The sequence below is a fragment of the Amblyomma mixtum genome, chromosome 1 (assembly GCF_055824585.1).
Source record: "Amblyomma mixtum isolate Tamu chromosome 1, ASM5582458v1, whole genome shotgun sequence".
NCBI lineage: Eukaryota > Metazoa > Arthropoda > Arachnida > Ixodida > Ixodidae > Amblyomma > Amblyomma mixtum.
This window is the reverse complement of record NC_143012.1, coordinates 32,977,055-32,996,393: the sequence shown is the minus strand read 5'-3', so window position 1 is coordinate 32,996,393 and position 19,339 is coordinate 32,977,055. Positions and strand designations below refer to the sequence as shown.

At 47.8% G+C, this 19,339-nt stretch overlaps 1 non-coding gene across 1 annotated transcript; it reads left to right on the top strand.

The window, feature by feature from the left end:
* The first annotated feature begins 18,348 nt into the window (after positions 1 to 18,348).
* On the top strand, positions 18,349 to 18,647 carry LOC149365967 (signal recognition particle RNA). The gene has a single exon (XR_016287763.1).
* Positions 18,648 to 19,339: the final 692 nt, after the last annotated feature.

Below are 19,339 nucleotides of genomic sequence, written 5' to 3'. Positions count from 1 at the left end.
GATATTGTTCCTGTTCTCTTCGTCGCTGCTCAATAACCGGGAGACATTCTGTAAGTTAGGGCCTTTCCTGTATCAATCCTACCCGAACGCGCTGCAAAGTCAACGTCTTGCACTGTTTGCTTAAAATAGCAGTTATTGACCGTCCTGAAGAGTTGCCAGGCAGTCCACCTCTTCATGCAAGGGCCGTCGGGATTGCGCGAGAAGTTGTGCCTTTGCTGCTCGCATGTCCTTACTGACGCACTTGTTGCTTAATTCATCCCTCTCTCCACCATTTACATCACCACTTCTCCTGTGCCCAGTGCGTTGCAGGAGCCCGAAGCACTCACTGTTCCGGCTAACTTCCGAAGTTTCTCACACTCTCTCTATATGTTCAGCGTGGTCCACATTCCGTGTAGTCGCGGGAATTCTAGCATGATTTAGGTGCAACATTAATCCGACACGGTTCTTATTTTACAACAAATATTGCTCGGCGATATGACGTGATGGACTGACTTCGGACACTTACGGCCACCATGCACTTGACGCATCATACATGCGAAAAACACATCGTGGAAAATAACCCTACTTTCCTGATACTGCCCACAGCAACAGATAGCGAGGCAGATCATGCAGCTATATTTAATTTTTTTTTTCCATGAGATGATACGATGTGTGATATAATCGTTTTCATTGAAAGCCTCGGTAGCGAACATTGGATTGGCGTAAGTTTATTTATATTCGCAGTGGTGTAAAAATCTAGTTTGCATAGAAATCAAAAGATTCAATTCATAAGTCAAGTGCTTTTATGAGTCGGTGATAATTTGTTTTTGATAACGTGAACTACAACGATTAGCACAAATATTTAGTTTACTGGAGCGTGGCAAAATTGAGCAAAAATTAAACAGCACATCGTTCCAGAACATCTGTGGTTCAGCGGTACCATACGCAACCACGCATGAGGTTGAGACCATGGAAACGTGTTTGAAGATGGTGAGTCGTGACACATTAGAGATTTGTGATGAAGATACAGAACATGTCTAAACAAAGATTAATAGGAGGGCTCCTTTTCCAGAAGTTAAAATAGATGGGCTAAGGTTGATGATGATATATTCCGGATTCAGTGCTATCAGAAAATTTGGAATGCAAATTTTTATTTTGGTCATTGAGGGGTTAAATGATGGTATCGCACATGTTCAGTGCCACGACCTCAAACCTTCTATACCGCCCCAAGTACCGTTGTGCACCAGCTTTGGAGAACCACAGATTCGGGCATCAGACGTCGTTTCAAAACCGAGAATATTTCCTAACGTCTAATTCTAGACAGAATGAGGAGAAAGGGGTATTGCTCAGAGTGGCTGCCCGGAATGCTGTGTCACAGTACCGTACAAAAAAAAAAAAAACGAAGGGGCATTTTCGAAACTGCTGTAAGATGGCTCCTGTTACGAAACGTGCATGGTCTCTTCAGTTTATTGCAACACACCTCTTGTAGGAATGAACTTATTAAAGCAACTGATAACTTCAGACAGGATTTCGTCTGAGAGCAGATAAAAACGCCGGAAGCATCTGCGACGTTAAAGAAAACATGACTGCAGAACTGGTAATGTTTGCTTGTTTCTATAAGAATTTCAGTCGTAGCTCCGTAATGTAGTTTTAGAAAAGATATTCGCTTTGCGGCAACGTCGGATAGCTTTCCAAGCGGCAGTGCTGGTACGATTGCGAAACACTCGCTACGAGGAATTTTGTCAAGATCATAACAGCCTTTGAACGCATGGTTCGCGACTTCATTAACATCAAATTGAGTCTAGTGAACTTGACTACATAGATATGTCGTGAATTTTGGATGGTTGACTTGAATTTCGAAAATTTTCGCATTTATGCAAGAATCGTCGTTTACCACATATCTCTTCCAGTGTGTCTGAGTACGCAACAGGCTCAAAACAATGCGCATGACGACAAGTGTAACTTAACTACTCAAGAAGTAATTGAACTCTATTCAGCGCCCCGCCGCGATTGCTCAGTGGTTACGGCGCTCTGCTGCTGGCCCGAAAGACGCGGGTTCGATCCCGGCCGCGGCGGCCGAATTTCGACGGAGGAAAAATTCTAGAGGTCCGTGTGCTGTGCAATGTCAGTGCACGTTAAAGAACCCCAGGTGGTCGAAATTTCTGGAGCCCTTCACTACGGCATCCCTCATAGCCTGAGTCGCTTCGGGACGTTAAACACAGTAAACCAAACCAGTAAACCATCTATTAAGCGATATATTTTGCATAAATGGAAACCAACAACCTCTACTGCAGTGTCGAGAGCGTTCTGACTTGTTTCAAAGCTTACAGCCATAAAGTAGCACGTGGTGATGTAACAGGTGGTGATGTAAAAATATAAACTTTCTTGATACGCCTCTCTTTACTTTAAGTTTGGGCGCTTTTTTTCTGATTGGAGTGGTTAAGTACACCGTCTAACGCGTAACCTTGCATCTTATCTGGTCTTGCCGTGAAAAACAAACAAAGGATCACGTTCAAAAGCGTTTTTATTTCTGTATTGCGCCAAACAATAAAATGTGCATCCAAGGAAAATAACCCATTTGATGGTTGGTTGCGCGATAATGCCAAATCGTGTGGCTAGTGCAGTCGCCATTTATGGAGGTGAGCGAAGTAGAAAGATCCCAAAACATAGCCACCTAGAGTGCGCAAATTGTATTGAATTTGGCGATGTCAAGATTAGAAAGCCGACAAACAGTGGATACCGCGTGAACCTCAAGCAACCATGACGAAGTAACACGCGTCATTTAGGGCATTAACCGGGTCGGTACAGTTGTCGATTGAATGTTCTCGTTGGACATGTCTCCAAAAGCGGCTGTTCGCACTGATATGTCACTGATATGCCACCGATATGTCACAAAACGTTGTGCCTTTCGCTGAGGCCTGAACGTAGAGAATTCTCTTACTACGTGACGTTCTGAGAGAATTAACCTAATTTAACGTCAGTGCGCGTAGACGGAACATTAAGTGGCATGACGAAAAACAAAATGTGCCCCCATGTCTGCTTCCTGTTTTTTTTAATGATTTTCAGTGCACTGACGCTAATACGAGTGCTAGGTTTTGCTGTCATTTCATTATATATATTTTAGGTTTGGTTTGGTTTTATGGGGTTTAACGTCCCAAAGCGACTAAGGCTATGAGAGACACCGTAGTGGAGGGCTCCGGAAATTTCGACCACCTGGGGTTCTTTAACGTGCACTGACATCGCACAGTACACGGGCCTCTAGAATTTCTCCTCAAAGAATTTTAGGTTTAGCACTGAGAGTAATGAGCGTAAGCTCTTTTGTAACCTGAACTATCGTGAGCTAACGCTTTCAGCTCCTCTATGCTGTAGCTTCTTGGGAGATGTTTGACATCCAAATGTCTTGTGCCAATAAAGGATGAAAAAATTTGAGTGTGCCTATTTGTACGCGCAATGCCATGCGAATCTATAATGCAGAGGGTGTCATTCTAAAAAAAAGGTGAATCTCCACAAAAAATAAAGTGTGCGTAGAACGCCTAATCTGCATAAAGGACATGGATGCTTTCGTTCCCCTCTCACTGTTTTATGCGATTGAAGGTAAAGAAAAGGAAAAATACGATGAAAACCGATGTGGAAGCGCATGGCTCATCAAATATTCAACCGGAGGTCCGTCAGTGCTATCAATAGAAACATTTTTGTTTACTTTCTAGAAATCGAAAACGAACGCAAAGGGCATGCAGAGTTGTCGCGAACGCAGTCAGCATACAAGACAGCGAGTGTTTGTCGATATTGTAACAGGAAAGTATTATAAAATATGTACAGTTGGTCAGACAACGTCGTCATTTTTGTCGTGCCCAGTGACATGTCGGGAACCCAAAGAGAATACCAAATGGCCGCCATGGACCACGCTGCCTCGAAGGGAATTCATTTACGCGAGCGTGATTTCATTTTAGGCGGTGTGAATGAAGCAGCGCCGTCGACTACGCAGTTCGGCTGCAAACCTCTTACTACGGATAGTAGCACCACCTAACGGTCGGCTGTGTGTCCCCAAGTGCGTTTGAGTCGATCCATTGTGCAGGAGAGTAGACAGTAAGCAATCGCTGCAGTCAACACTAATGTAAAACATCGATCTTACAGTTTGTAACGTACGATCAGGGACGTACTACACCCGCTTGCAATCTGTACAGGTACTTTTAAGTTCTCGTCCTTAGTCTTCCATGTAAAGATCGAGACTCGACGTAGTAGAAGTGCAACAGCTACAGCAGAAGTGTACAAGAGGAGGGGGGGGGGGGGGGGGAGAACGCAAAGCACTTAACACACAGCACTTGCGTGTCATTGGTCGTTCTCGCTCGCTTGATTGCATCCCCTTGTGCTAGAGACACGGCGCGTAGCGTAGACTTTAAACAGGAATACGCTAGAAGACAGCTTAATGTCTTTTTACTCCTTTATGTTTAGAGTGCGATATGTGTTTGGAAATGTTTCATCCACTTGCGATTCTTTGTTGTGCACTGAAATTACAGTACATGCCCCGCACGTCGCATACTGCAGTCCACGAACGGGATCAACCAGCTGGCTTTAAGGGGAGATGAGGGTCTTGAAAACTTGTTTTTTTATTTTTCGACATAACTTGTTGAAACTTAGCACGCAGGTGTATCATAGAATGCTGATTTCAAATATGCATTTAGATTTCAAATATCGCACCTGGAAGAAAATTTATCGCAAAATAACATTCAAATTAGGCAATTTCTTACGGGCCTTTATAGTAATTTATCAGTTAAAGAATGATTTTTTAAGAATAAGTAGACATTTACAAAGGCCCAAAGCACATGCTAAAGCTTTCTTTTTTCCTTTAAACATGATATATGAGCAATTAGGCGAAGTGTGGGCAAATTACCGCCACATCATTTTTTCTTTCCAACTTTGTTGTTTATTTACGATCAACAAAATTAGTTTGTAGACATTCTGTAAGCTTTAGGATGTGCTTTGGGCCTTTGCAAATGTTTGCTTATTCTTTAAAAATGTTTGTTTAACTGATAAATTAATAAAAAGGTCCGTAAGAAATGACCTAATTAGGATATTTTATTTTGCCATATGTTTTCTTCCAGGTGAGATATTTGAAATCTAAATGCATATTCGAAATCAGCATTCAATGATACACTCAGGTGCTAAGTTTCAGAAAGATATGTTAACAAATAAAAAAAAAAGTTTTCGAGACCCTCATCCCCCCTTAAGCCTATTGTTGGATAACCTTTATATTAAGTATTATTCTTGTATAATACGTAATATGTGACGTTGCTGGGCGCCACGACGAGTGGCGCATGGTCGCCCTGAAATTATCTAGCTGTCTCTCAACACAATTTCGCACGACGCTCGTGCATTTCTCAATCACAGCGCTGTACGCGCAGTCACGCTTAATTAAGTGAAACCGTACATTTGGTACGCATAATCGCGTAATGTTCCAGGTTGCGGGCCCAAACAGCGCAGGTAGGCGGCCCAGTGTTGCGAATGAATGGTTTCACTCGTGTCCATTGCATGACCTGCCTTTGTCAATACGTTTCCAATATTGGGCCGATTAGCAGTGCTGCTTAGGGGAGCAGCGATCGAGTGAATTACGCAACAAGTGCCGCTTACGCAGCTTTCGCATGTGTGCGTGCAGTCTATCGCTCATCACGCGCTATTTGGGCCTGGAACATGAGTAGAAGCCAATTTAGGTCAGTTTCGGGAAGAGTCCATTGTTGCAATATCGAAGCCTCTAAGTAACCGATGCCCTGCATTGCTGGCTAAAAGTGCGTTAAAACTGGATTATTTTATTACAAAAAAGGAGCTGTAAGACTACTCGTCAGATCGACACTCCAGTTTCCGAAGTGTTGTTGTGACGTGTACTTTTATTTATTTGAACAAGTTTGACTCCCTCGTATTGTTTTGTTTTTTTTTTTGCTTCGTTTATTATATCAGGGGTCATTTCGCGTTTCGCTATTTTTGAAAAATCATGCGAAAGAGAAGCATTATTCCTAGCCGTACTTCACGCCATGTGTGGCTCTATTCGGGATTCCAACTGAATATGAAATAGTCATGCGGACGCTAATTAAGATGAGTCACAAAACGCTAACAAAAGAACCAATCCTTAATCATAAAAAGTCAACAAAGTTGTATCAAAAATAGTTTTCTTCGAGAGTCTTCCTTGTCTTATTCATAAAATTATCCTGCAGAGGGAACGTAACCGAATTATTCAAACGTACTTTTGAGGGCTGTTTATGCAAGGGCTGTTTATGTGAGAGATCCTTGTTTATTTTAAGGACTTTAAATATGCATAAATCTTGAGACACTTTGCGATAACTTAATCATTTGGACAAACCACATTCTCAGCAATCCCAGGAATACGCACAAAACTGCCACTGTTCACAATTACCAGAAATGATTCGAACCCTACTTCAACTTATGAAAAATTGTCGAGATTGTGCGTTAGGTCAGGACTACATTCCATTTTTGAACAGTAATTTTTTTCTCAGAACTTTGGACGCTTCTGTGTAACACGATAAGCACGGCTTAAGTGAATAAAACGAATAAAAGAAGAAAGCTTCAGGCTTATTGCATCGTGTCGTGCTGTGAACTTGAGTTCACTTTCATTTCCACATGTTGATGAAACGATCAGACACCTCCTCTGTGACTGCCCTCGTTTTGAGCGAGAGCGCGGTTTCCTAATTGCTACTCTGTACCGCTTGGACTCGCGTCCTCTAACAGAGTCTAACGTTCTGGGGCCTTGGACACAACCTTCCTCACAAAGGAAAGCGGTGAAAGTGCTCCTGAGATTCTTAAGAGACTCGGGGTTGTATTCCCGTCTATAATGTTTAAGTTTTCAATGCGCGCCCTCTGTCTCCGTGACATAGTGGTCAATGGACACTGAAAACTCATTTCATTGCCGCTAATTTTCCTTTTTTCTCCTTTGTTCCCCTCCCCAAGTGGGGGGTAGCCAACTGGGCATCGCCTGGCTAACCTCCCTGCCTTTCCGTCCATTTCTCTCTCTCTCTCTTTTACCGTGCAAACAATTACCAGTGTTGATTAAGCGATTATGGATTGTAGCTGTAGAATCGCAAAACATTTACCTCCGTGCCGATCATTTCAGCATGGGACGTGAACTTCATTAATCGGATTTATTTTTTTACTGTCTTCCCCACTTTTCAAGTCCTAGCCCACATTTTCACTTTAGAGCCCCTTAATACGTATCTTATAAAATTATAACAGCATTTTTCCATTGCGTGTCCTCGTTGGCGCTTTTTTTTTCTTAAATATCGTCTTCAACTTGATCCCCAAATCTTTCTCCTGGGACACGATTTTGATTGACTCGATTTGAAATACTGATGGACTCAGTTAAACAAAGAGCGATGGCTGGCGCAACAAAATAAAGTAGGAGAACAACGAGTCGCCGTGACCGCGTCGAGCCTTCCATTTTTGCTTCGACCCTTCAGACAACAAACTCTGTGCGTCGAGAAGAGTGCTTTCAAAGTATTTCCAGCGGAACTATGCGTAGAGCTCAAATTTGTTGCTCCTTTCCGTCTTTCTGCAGATTTATATTGCGTTGGAAGAAGAAAGTCTCCAGTGCTGAGAAGATTTGGGCCGCTTTCCCAATAGGATAAATTTCTCAGCCTGCGGCTCACATTGGGGATAACAGGTGGGATTCTGGAAATAAAAGAAGTAATAGAGAACAAGATAGACATTTCTGGCTTGCTGAAAAAAGAGCTAGAAACATTCTATGTTACAGTGACTGTCAACCAACGCTTACCTCAAGGGAGTACTCGAACCGGAGTGCACACCTGTGTGGAAAAAAAAAACGCTGAAGACCTAACAAACAAAGCAAACGAGTCTTGACGGATAAGGGTATCAAGAGTGTGCCTTTGGAGGCACCATTAGCGGTACCGGGAGTCACTCGCTTGGTCCGCGCTAAACCTTTCTAGCAAATGGCCTCGGAAACTAACTTCTGATCCCTTTCCCACGAGCAGATTTATTGCTCACGCGAACTCTTCAAGTGAAGAAGCGCCCAGGAGCGAGACCCTGAGGAGAACAATCGAGTTGACGACAGCCTTAGTTGTACTCCAGATAAACGACTCGCTGCACGGCTTGAGAGAATATCAAGCAAGGCTTCTGCAAAGAAAATTTGCAGCAAGACTTCCAAAATAATGGATATAGTAAGAGCTTTGTTTACAAATGTGGACAGGAAAAGTTTACACAAAAACACACTTAACAGCAGTTTACAGGTAACGACTCGCAGCTTGATTAAGCGTCGAGATCGCGACTTTAGCGTTCAAAAAATAGGTCTCGGATGCCGGCCTCAACTGTTCCATATTTCTCATGCTTTCGAGGTATCAACATTTGACCAACATATATGAAGCTAAAGCTATGAACTAAGGTCGGAGAAGTTTATATTTCAATTGCAGAACAATACGTGAATGCCACTTGGTCATGGTTTAGGGTTTGCGGATAACAGCCACCATGTATTATTTTCCTGGGAATTAAACAAGTTTGCTGAAGTCAAGTTACTAAGGATTTCCTAAAACTATCCAGGTTGATGAAAGTTTTGTATTATATGGCTGCTGGTGGCCAACTCAATCTACTGGTGAGAGTAGTTACTACGAAGAACACGATAGATTAGCTACGAACTGAAGAAAATACTTGTAGAAGTGTCACTATTGAACGATAAATTCCGGCAAAAATAAATTTACAATCGCGCAGAGTTATTTTAAAGTAAACTTGAAGTTATGCGATATACGCCTTAACCACATAGCCCGGAGCTTGATGGTTGAGAACCGGTTACAGGGCTAATATTTATAGACATTATAGAGCTGATATTGATAGACATTATCATCAGAAATATGAAGCCTTGCATCAGTTCGTATGTGTCGCGTGGTTTTTTTAACACCAAAATATGTCATTGTTTGCACTCGTAACGAAGAAGCTACCGCAGAACTATTTCTGAGGAACGTTAACAACAATACAGGAACTGAGAGCCCTTTCTAGTGTAACGCCCTACTAGGAGAGGTTCAGAACTGTACAACTAATGTTGGTATGTCCACGCATACAAAATATGTATGAGCCATGAGTCCGAATCACACTGAAAGGTCGCTGATTGCGTTCGCTTGCTCAGTATGCAAAGGAACCCGCTCCCCAGAGTCTGAGCTGTGCATTAGAGTCTCCCAAAGATTACCTCTTCTAGTTTCTTTGTGTATGTCTTATGTTTTAAGAAAAGTCAATACAATGTGTAAGAGATCTGCCCTACCCTGACAACCGATATCGACCTGAGAACTCTCCCGGATACCACTTTCTGAGACTAGCTGGGTTCGGATAACTCCACGTTTGTAATCGTCTCCAGATGTTTCCCTGATTCTTAACTAATGAAGCCAATGGCGCGAGCCAAATCTAACTGGTTTGGAATGTCAACCACGTGAGAGTCCTGCCCCAGGTATACACAAGTGACAAGTTCGAGCTTCAGCCTGGTAACGTGCTTCCACAAGCATACAGAAACAAGCTGTACATTACGTGTATAGCTTAGAAGCCAGCGGCACACACTTTTAGCCACCTATTCTTGTCAAGGAACGGGCGTTTTTCATTGCACGATCTACGAAATGCGACCGTCGATGTCGGGATTCGATCCCACATCCTTCGGCTCCGCAGCCAAACGCAATAAGACACAGCGGCTGGTCGGTAGCTGATTATGTTCACGCGTGGCAGTAGATGCCGAATCGATTCAGGCGTAGGTCGCCCTTTTATAAAAATGGTCTATAGACTCTCCATGCACTATTTATATACTCTGCTGTCTTCCCTTATACTGTTTCTTTTGTCTATTGATAGTCTATAGAGTGTGTATAGGAAAAGTCTACTAAAAGTGTAAAGCCATATGTATATATAGATTGTCTGTAGTCTGCGTATAGGGTTTGTATGTGCCTGTAGACTATTCAATAGAATTTGTCTGTTGAAAGCCTACAGACTTTATACCGTCTACAGAAATTTTAGGGATGAGTTCAGGCCACGCTGCTGACTCCCCTGCAACAACCACAAATTTTTTGGGTGTTAATTAAGGATGCATTAATAGCAATGGGCTTGAGCGCTATGTTATGCGGCTGCATACTGTGCGCAACAGCCAACCTCCGGTTAGAGGAACTGGTCTAATAACGAGCAGGAGAAATGGTAGCGCATATATATAGGAAATTCACTAATATACTCCAATACAGCCCTATCGACGCTTTCATCTTTATAGGTCGTACCCAACCATACACGCGCGTTAAGACGTCATAGAGCACAACACATTTTGGGTGAACACTTATGCAGAGCGCTGGAGTAACCGTGCACATAAAAAACAGATCCCAGTTGCGGAAAATATCAGCGCAGAGCACCGGAGACGGAAGCTAGATGCACAACGCAGATGCTTAGAGACTGAAGAAAATACAAGCGCAAGGGACCCAGTGTAAAATTTACAAGGCGTTTCACCTATGACTTTACAGAACATTTGAAAATAGGCTCTTTGAGTTATAAGAGCGCTTTTTTAGGCACAGCATTGTCAGCGGTGTAGTACATTAGAATATAGCGGCGTCATAACTAGCAGGCTGGTTAACTAATATTGAATAGTGAGCTTTTTAACAATTCCTGTTAGGCTCCGTAATTATTGAGAGGCGTGTAGCCCAAGGCAATTAATCTCCTTGTTAAATTGGTATTTTAGGAAGGGAAATGGCACAGTATCTGTCTCACATATATCGGCGGACACCTAAACCGCGCCTTAAGGGAAGGGAGGAAGGTGGGAGTGAATGAAGAAAGATAGAAAGAGGTGCCGTAGTGGAAGTCTCCGGAATAATTTTGACCACCTGGGGATCTTTAACGTGCACTGACATCACACAGCACACGGGCGACTCTTGCATTTCGCCTCCATCCGGTGTACCCGGGTTCGAACCCGGGTACTCCGGCTCGGTAGACGAGCGCCTTACCACTGAGCCACCGCGGCGAGTCACCTCCTTGTCCGTTTTTAGAATTTCGAAAACGCTGTTACCCTCGGCGCTGAGGGCCAACAAATTTTGGCGATTTTGAAAATTTACGTGAGCTGGAGATTTGTTGTTGCGACTGAGAGAAGGATGAAAAAGTTGGAGGCTTATCAAGGTTAAGCCCCAGTGGATCCGAAGCAGCCTTCGTTTTGCATTCAATTATTAACGTCCTTAGCGTTTGGAGGCATCTTGACCGCATACACGCCCGGCGCAAAGACGCTGGAGCGGTTGCGGGCACTGAGACTGACGCGACGGCGGGAGCGCGCCACTTCATCCCTGGCGTGACGTCACATATCACGTGATACAGCGATGGTGGCGCCGCCGCCGCGTCGCGCGCGACGGCGCGAACCGAAGCGTGGAGGCCTCCGCCGGGCAACGTCCGACGGCGCGATATGAGGCCCCATCTGCAGCCTGTGTGACGTCATCACGTGACGTCACATCATGTGATCTCACTTCAAGGTCAATGGTGGCCACCGCCGGGCATCGCGCGAAGGCCCGAAACCTACGTTAATATGCTTCGCATAAAAGGACATTGCACTGGCCTGCCTACTGGCTCCAGCCGAGCCACCACCGCTGCCACGTGCAGATAGAGGAGAGTTAAAAGATCAGAGGAAAGAGTGGAAGAAAAGAAAAGACGCGCGTCGCAACAACAACCGTGTCCGCCAAAGCGGACGCTGGCTGAAAAAACATAAAAGCGGCCGAAGCCGCCATCTCTCCAGGTTACTTTGCCTGCAAGCTTCTTGAAAACGGGAGTATTTTGGCGCGAAGTAGAAAAATTTTGGGTCATAGCACCGAGGTCTTTCTATATTCTAAATACTTATATAGAGATTAATTACGGTGGGCTACACAGCTCTCAATAATTAAGGAATCAAAGTGAGAGTTAAAAAAAATAGCTATTAAGTTTTAGTTAACCAGCCTGCTAGTTACCACTTCTTAGCTGTATTTATTGTACTAGACAGCTGACAGTGCTATTCAGAAAAAAGCGGTTCAAGCTGAGTATTCCAGAAATAGGTGAAACACCCGGTATGTACTCTGAAAAAGCCTGAAGTTGTGCTGGTTGGTTCATTATTCGGCAGTTGAAGCGATCGGAAATTTAACTCAAGCAGGAACAGAACGCCAGTTGTCAGTCTTCGTTGCCTTACTGGATGAACGCCACTAGGCGCGACGAGAGCGGGCACACCTTACTTCGGCTCCCGCGATCTTCGCCGGGACCGCAGAAAAGTTTGGCGGAACCTTGGATTATTCAGCTCCATCGTGTGTCGCAAGCCATCAGGACCAAGTAGACACCAAGTTTGCTCAGGTGGGGTCATGTTTCGGCATTTTATGCCGGTTATTGATTTCCCCCCGAGCAGCTGTTGCACTTAGCCTAACGCGTCGCCGCTGCAACGGGAATCCACGAGCCGCCACCCAGCATGGCGACCTCCGCTTGTCGGGGATATTACCCGTTAACTGCGTCGTGGACTGAAATCATCCCTAAAGAGCCTCTAGAAAACGACCCGCCTGCAGAAGAAATTAGTGATGAGCATCTTGTAGCGTGGATCACTCTTCACAAAGGTGGCCACCGCTCCAAGCGAGACGCCGCCTCGAACGCTAACGTGACGGCAAGAAAACAGCTGCAGACCGGCGGCGTCCAGTCATCACCCCCAGCCAAACTTTCCCGGCGACCCAGTCTAACACCCAAATTCGACAAAGAAGACATCATTATTGTGGTCAAGCCACGCATATCCATCGACCTACGGGCAGCATTCCCACCAGGCGAACTTGGCCACGCCTTGACCGCTTATGTTGGCATCGACGCGGCTCAGCAGGCCTCGTTCGTGAACTGGCCCCTGTGGGACCAAAACCTCTTCATTTGCGCAACCCAAGACACCACCATCGTAAACAAATTGGCCAGGGAATTCATCCTTCCTTCCAGAAAAGGTCAGTTCCCGTGCAAGGACACGTAAAATTGAACGGTGAAGTGTGCCGTGGCATTATTACCGTCAACGAGCGGGAGACCACGGCAACGCTCAAAGGCAAGATTGTGTGGAGGGACGGGGACATTGCCTTCGTCCGAAAACTGGGTAAATCTTCGATAGCGCTCATCACCTTCGTGGGTAGAAGAGGGCCGCGCTTCGTCCGCTATAACACGACTATCACACCGGTGCGAGAATACAAGCGCACTATTCCCGCCTGCTACCGGTGTGGTACCATTGGCCATCGTGCGAACATCTGCCCCAGGCCAGTGGAAGAATGATGCGGCCATTGTGGACAGAATGTGGGGACAACGGCCGAGGGTATGAAACCTCATGAGTGCAAGCCATCGTGCCTCGTGTGCGGGGAAGCCCACCTTACGGGCTCCCAGGCATGCGAGGGCAAGTTCCGGCGTCTCCAGGCGGCGCAGCGACCCCCCGTGGTACTCCCGCCCAAGGACACTCTGGTGCAACGTCCAAAGTCATCGCCGGGCACCGTGCCAGAAGGTGCTTCCGGCAGCCCAGCTGCGGGATCGCGGCGAGAAGGCGGTGACGCCCGGCCCCCGCAAGCCAACCCGAGGACGCAACAGCAGCCGCCGAAGACGCCGCCGCAGCAAAACCGACAAACGTCAGATCAGGGCGCTCCGGCCTTCCAGCCTGAGGACTTCCCGGATCTCGGAGGCGCTACCCGGTAGAAGGCCTCCAAGAAATCACAGGGCAAGGTTGGTGGTCGACCTAGGGTCGTTTCTCAGTCCCCTCCTCCTCCTCCTCATCCCTCTCCCGAACTCATCGAGATGAGCCGCGAAATGGCGGCGCTACGCGAGCAAGTTAAACAGCTCGCGGCTGAAAACGAAATTCTCCGCATGGGAAAATCCACATCGTCGCCACTCGCACGCGAAGGTGCGCCCGCGTCCGAGAACCCGGAGCCCATGAGCGAAGGGTCTGTTCTCCAATCCAATGCGAGTCGTCTGGACGCTCTAGAAAACAGCGTAGCTGAAATTTATATTCAGCTTAGCGGTCTCGGCCAGCTAATTTTCGAAATTATCAACAAAACTATTGCCGAAACCACCCAGGAGATGACCCTCGCGGTCACAAGTAACATTAAAACCTGGATCAACGATTCCAACCACCTGGGCGTCGCCCAAGCCACACTAAGGAGCGTCCATTCAGATTCAACCGCCACATTGATCTCAGCGAAATTAGCGAAGACCCCATCGAACCTTCTTTGGCTCAGGGCGCCGGACAGGCTGCAATGGCGGCTGGCCCAGCTCACCCCGAAATTCATCATGGCACAGGGCACTAAACGACCCCGTCGCCCCCCAAAACAGCAGGCTTTTTCAGTTATTCAATGGAATTGCAGAGGTCTCAAAGACAGAAAAAAACGAGCTCATCTTCGCCTCTATCTCGAGAAGTTTAATCACCCAACTGCGGTAGTCGCCCTACAGGAATCTGGGGTGGCAGTGAAGATGTCGGGATATAATACATACCAGCGTGACCCCTCCACCTGTCTGCTTGTCCGCAAAAGCTACACAGCGCAAGAGGTCGATCTCGAATTAAATCTGCCCTACTGGTATGTAATGGTTTCCGTCCTCCCCCTGAAAAGGACTGACCCCCTCGTACACATTCTTAATATTTACTGTCCCCCTAAACGTAAGAACATCATTTTTTCCGACATCTTCAGTAAGGCACTGAAGGTGGCAGGGCGCGACCCCCTTCTGATTGTGGGTGATTTCAACGCCCCCAGTCGGATGTGGGGTTATCGCAAGGAGGAAACACGTGGCAGAAAGCTGACGGAGCTTATCTCCACGCTGGGCATCACCCTCCAAACCGACCCTGCAGTCCCAACCAGAGTGGGTAACTCCGTCAATCGGGACACGTGCCCTGATCTTACCCTCACTCGGAATATTCAACACGTAGAATGGATCAACACCGAGGACACCCTCGGCGGCGACCACTGCCTCATCAACATCATTCTCTACACCCGTCCCCTCAAGCGACCCTTAAACCAGGCACGACTCCCAGACTGGACGGCTTTCCGCCACTCCTTGCCCCCGTACAGTCTGGTACAAAACGGCTATTCCTCTTGGGCCCACACCCTTATACAAAATATTCGCAAACACGACAAGCAAATTCAGCTTACGGATAGGGTGACGGATGTGGATAACCATCTCCTTCATCTCTGGGAGGTGCGTCGCAGTCTCACAAAGAGATGGCGTCGCCAGAAACACAATCGGAAGCTCAAACTTAGAATTCTAGATATCACACAGCAGGCGGCGGACTACGCTGCCCAGCTTGCGGACTCCAACTGAGTGGATCGCTGCAATCCGGCCGCTAGGCAAATGTCTAGTCGCAACACATGGAGACTTTTCCGTAGTCTTATCGATCCCACCCAAACACGCACCGAAACCCAAAAACACCTTCAAAGAGCTATTCACAACTTTAAGGGCAATACGGACCAGCTGGCACAGACACTCCGGGATCGATATCTGTGCCAGACACAAGACCCCCGGCGGTCGGAGCATCTCTATGCAGGCAGAGAAAATCCCGATCTCGATCGGCGATTTCAGCTCCATGACCTACGGGCGGCTCTTGCCAAAATTAAACGAGGCACGGCTCCGGGTCGGGTCAAGGTAACGGTCAAACTTTTGACCAACCTACCGGATCCGGCGTACGAAGCACTCTTAGAATGCATAAATGCCGTTTGGGAAGGGTACCATCCTCACCCCATAGAGCGGAAAACTGCGCTAGTCACCTTCATCCCGAAGGCCGGCAAACCAATCACTACAGACAACCTCCGACCCATTTCCTTAACAACTTGTGTGGGCAAACTCATGGAAACTGTGGTTCGAGATCGACTCTCAGAATACTTAGAAAATCGCAACACCTTTGCGGATACCATGTTCGGTTTTAGGCCGCATAGATCATCTCAAGACGTACTCCTCCAACTAAAACATGAAGTGCTTACTTCTGTCGAGTGCCCCCATAACGACAAGATAGTTCTGGCTTTGGACCTTAAAGGAGCATTTGACAATGTTAAGCAAAGCGTCATTCTCGCCCACCTGAGCGATACTGACTGCGGCACTAAGACCTTCAATTATATTAAACACTTTCTCACGGATCGGCAGGCCTTCGTCCGCATCCAGGACGATGAGCACGGCCCGTACAGTGTGGGAAGCAGGGGTACACCACAAGGCCTGTACTGTCCCCTCTGCTCTTTAACTAACTTAGCAATGCTTCACCTACCCTCTAAATTGGCCGATGTCGAAGGCATCCAGCATGCGCTCTATGCCGACGACATCACTATTTGGGCCACCCAAGGTAACGTGGGTCACATGTAAGCAGCTGCTGACATAGTAGACAACTATGCGGCGTACTGCGGCCTCCAGTGCTCCCCACATAAATCAGAATTCGTGCATATTCGGCCATCGCCGAAGTGTGCAATCCTCATTTCCCTCTCCCTCGCCAGCGGCCCTCTCCGTGAGGCATCGGAGATCAGAGTTCTCGGACTCTTTATTAGTAGAACACGTCGCGCAGACACAACACTGGCCAAGCTGCGTAATGTTGGAGACCAGGTGGGCCGCATGGTCCGTCGGGTCTCCAACAAACGCGGAGGTCTACGAAGCACATATGCGTTGCGACTCGCACATGCTTTCGTTACGAGTCGAATACTCTATTCGACCCCCTACCTTCACTTACGCAAGCAGGACGAAGATGTCATGGAGGTTACCCTCCGTTAGATCATCAAAAGGGCGCTCGACCTTCCGATCTCCACCTCCAACGCGAGGCTCCTCGCGCTGGGAGTGCTGAACACCTATCGGGAGCTGCAAGAAGCGCACCTCACCAACCAATACACGCGTCTTGCCCAGACCGTGTCCGGTCGTCGCCTTTTGGACCGACTACACATTGAACACAACCATCACACAGAGGAAAGGGTACGAGTGTCCGAAATGTGGAGATGCGCCATCCACGTTCGACCCCTTCCTACGAAAATGTCCAAAGAAGACCATAATGGCCGGCGGCAGGCGCGGGCGGATGCCCTCCACCGGCATTATGGCAACAAATACGGTGTATTTTATACGGACGTGGCCGGCCCGCACCGCTCTAGGGGGGGATGGTACACAACCGCGGTCATACACCAGCAAATACAGGTGGACGGGCTCACTTTCAAAGCTCCCAGCGCAACTCACGCTGAGGAGGTAGCCATTGCCCTGGCGGCCTCTCCCCCTCAGGCGCAATATATCCTCTCAGACTCGCAAGGAGCTTGTCGAAATTACGAGCTGGGTTGTGTCTCCCTCACAGCTTATCGAATACGTCGGAACGCGGCACGGGACCGAAATCCTACGCTCCGCTACTTAGTCTGGACTCCGGGTCACCAAGGCCTACCAGGTAACGAGGCTGCAGACGCAGCCACCCGCGCACTCACTTCCCGGGCCCCTGGCGATGACCTTACCGATTCGGATCTGGACAACGAACCCCTTTTAAAATTTAAAGATATAGTCAATCACTATCAAGACTCTCACCGCAAGTACCCGACCCCCCTCAAGGGGCTTGGAAAAGCAGGTGAGCGTCTTCTGATAAGACTTTTTACAAATACATTGCTCTGCCCGGCAGTCATGAAACACTTCGACCCCTCCTTTTCTGGCCTCTGCCCATACTGTACGGAGGTGGCTGACACCTATCATATGGTCTGGGCTTGCCAGAAAAATCCTTCCCTCACCCCCCACCCCAACCCAACCCGAGAGGACTGGGAGGCGGCCCTGCTCGGCTGCCACGACCTTCCGGCCCAACAGGCCATGGTCCGGCGTACCCGAGCGGCGGTAGAGTCAAATGGGGTCCCAGAATAGGGGCCCCACCTAGTATTGTGAAGGGGGTGGCGCACTGGGGGCCACCTCCCAAACTACCTCTCTATGTGTAGTAACTTGTAATAAATGCTTTTCACCACCACCATCCTTTTACTCGCGGCAATGTTTCATGTAATAATGACCCACCTAGGCCGACTAAACGCTCTGATGAACAATAGGCACTAAATAAGCGACCATCAGGCTAAAAACATATGTGCGCGACACACTGCTTCACACAGGCTCGGCTCGAAAACAAGCCCGTCATTGCCTCATAGATTTGGCACGTGGGAGACGCATGCACAGATCACGGAGTCTTTGCTGTACCTCGCTTGAAATTTGTATTGAATTGCACAGAGGGCAATCGCATTACCTGCTTCATTGTGCGGAATTTGCATACCGGACAGGTTATATCAAAGGAATCATGCCCACGTATCCGCCGTTCAGAAAACACTCTTTACGCTGCAATTGGTCGAGTTATCGCCGCAAGAATGAAACAAAAATGATGGAGCATTGTTTTTAGTAGAGTTATAGCCCCGCAATTTGAAGGCCGTCCTCGCCGGGGGTTGTGGCGTGCCTCTGTAATCCAGCTACTTGGAGGCCGGTGCTAGAGGACGGGTTGAGGCTGGGAGTTCTGCCCCATGTTGACCTATGTTGATCGGGTGTCCGCGCTAAGCTGTGCGTCGATATGGTGACCCCAGGGGAACCCGGTGGTGGCCAGGTCGCCTAAGGAGGAGCGAACCGGCCCAGGGCAGAAACGCAGCAGGCAAAAGCTCCCGCGCTCTGCAGTAAGGGGATGGCACCTGTGAATGGGCGGCATGGGGTATCCCAGGCAATAGACTCGGACCTAGCTCCTTTTTTTTGCATAAAATTATGCGCTCAATTTACGCAGAACACATTGCTTGTTGCTGACACGTGCAACAGATGCAAGTCGGCAACCCACGTTCCCTGAAGGACGGCGGTTCGAAATCACCTGAGAGCTAAGTTGTTTTTTTGCACCTATTTTTTTTTATTGCGAAAGCAATACTAGTTGCACTTTCAGCCCGTCGCGTAGCGAGGCCGGTAGCTACCAACGACCTTTAGTATGACACCCTGCTTTGACGTCATGCCATCTGCCGCAAAAACCAGGGGCCCAACTCGCGCCGTCGCGTAGCGAGGCCGCAGCTACCAAGCGCGGCCTAACTCCTGCTCCTGCCACGCGCGCCGCGCTTAGCGGTCTGACGTCACAGCTGCAAGAGCGGGGCTCCAACTTGCGCCTTAGGCTTAGAAAAACTTTATTATATCAGATAATCAGGACGGTGGCCTCGCCATCCCGTGCTTGTCAGACGGCCGAGATCCCTTGGGACCGGGCGGCTTCGAAGGCATATCTGATGGTCTCTTTTTGTTCTTGGAGGTCCTGGCTGCGTAGCAAAACCTCCCATGACTCCTTGCAATTCACTAAAGGTGTGGATTGGGCGCACGCCCACATCATATGGGCTAAGGTGGCTCGTTCTCCACAGGTACTACATTTCCCGTCGAGCCGTCGCGTAGCGAGGCCGCAGCTACCAAG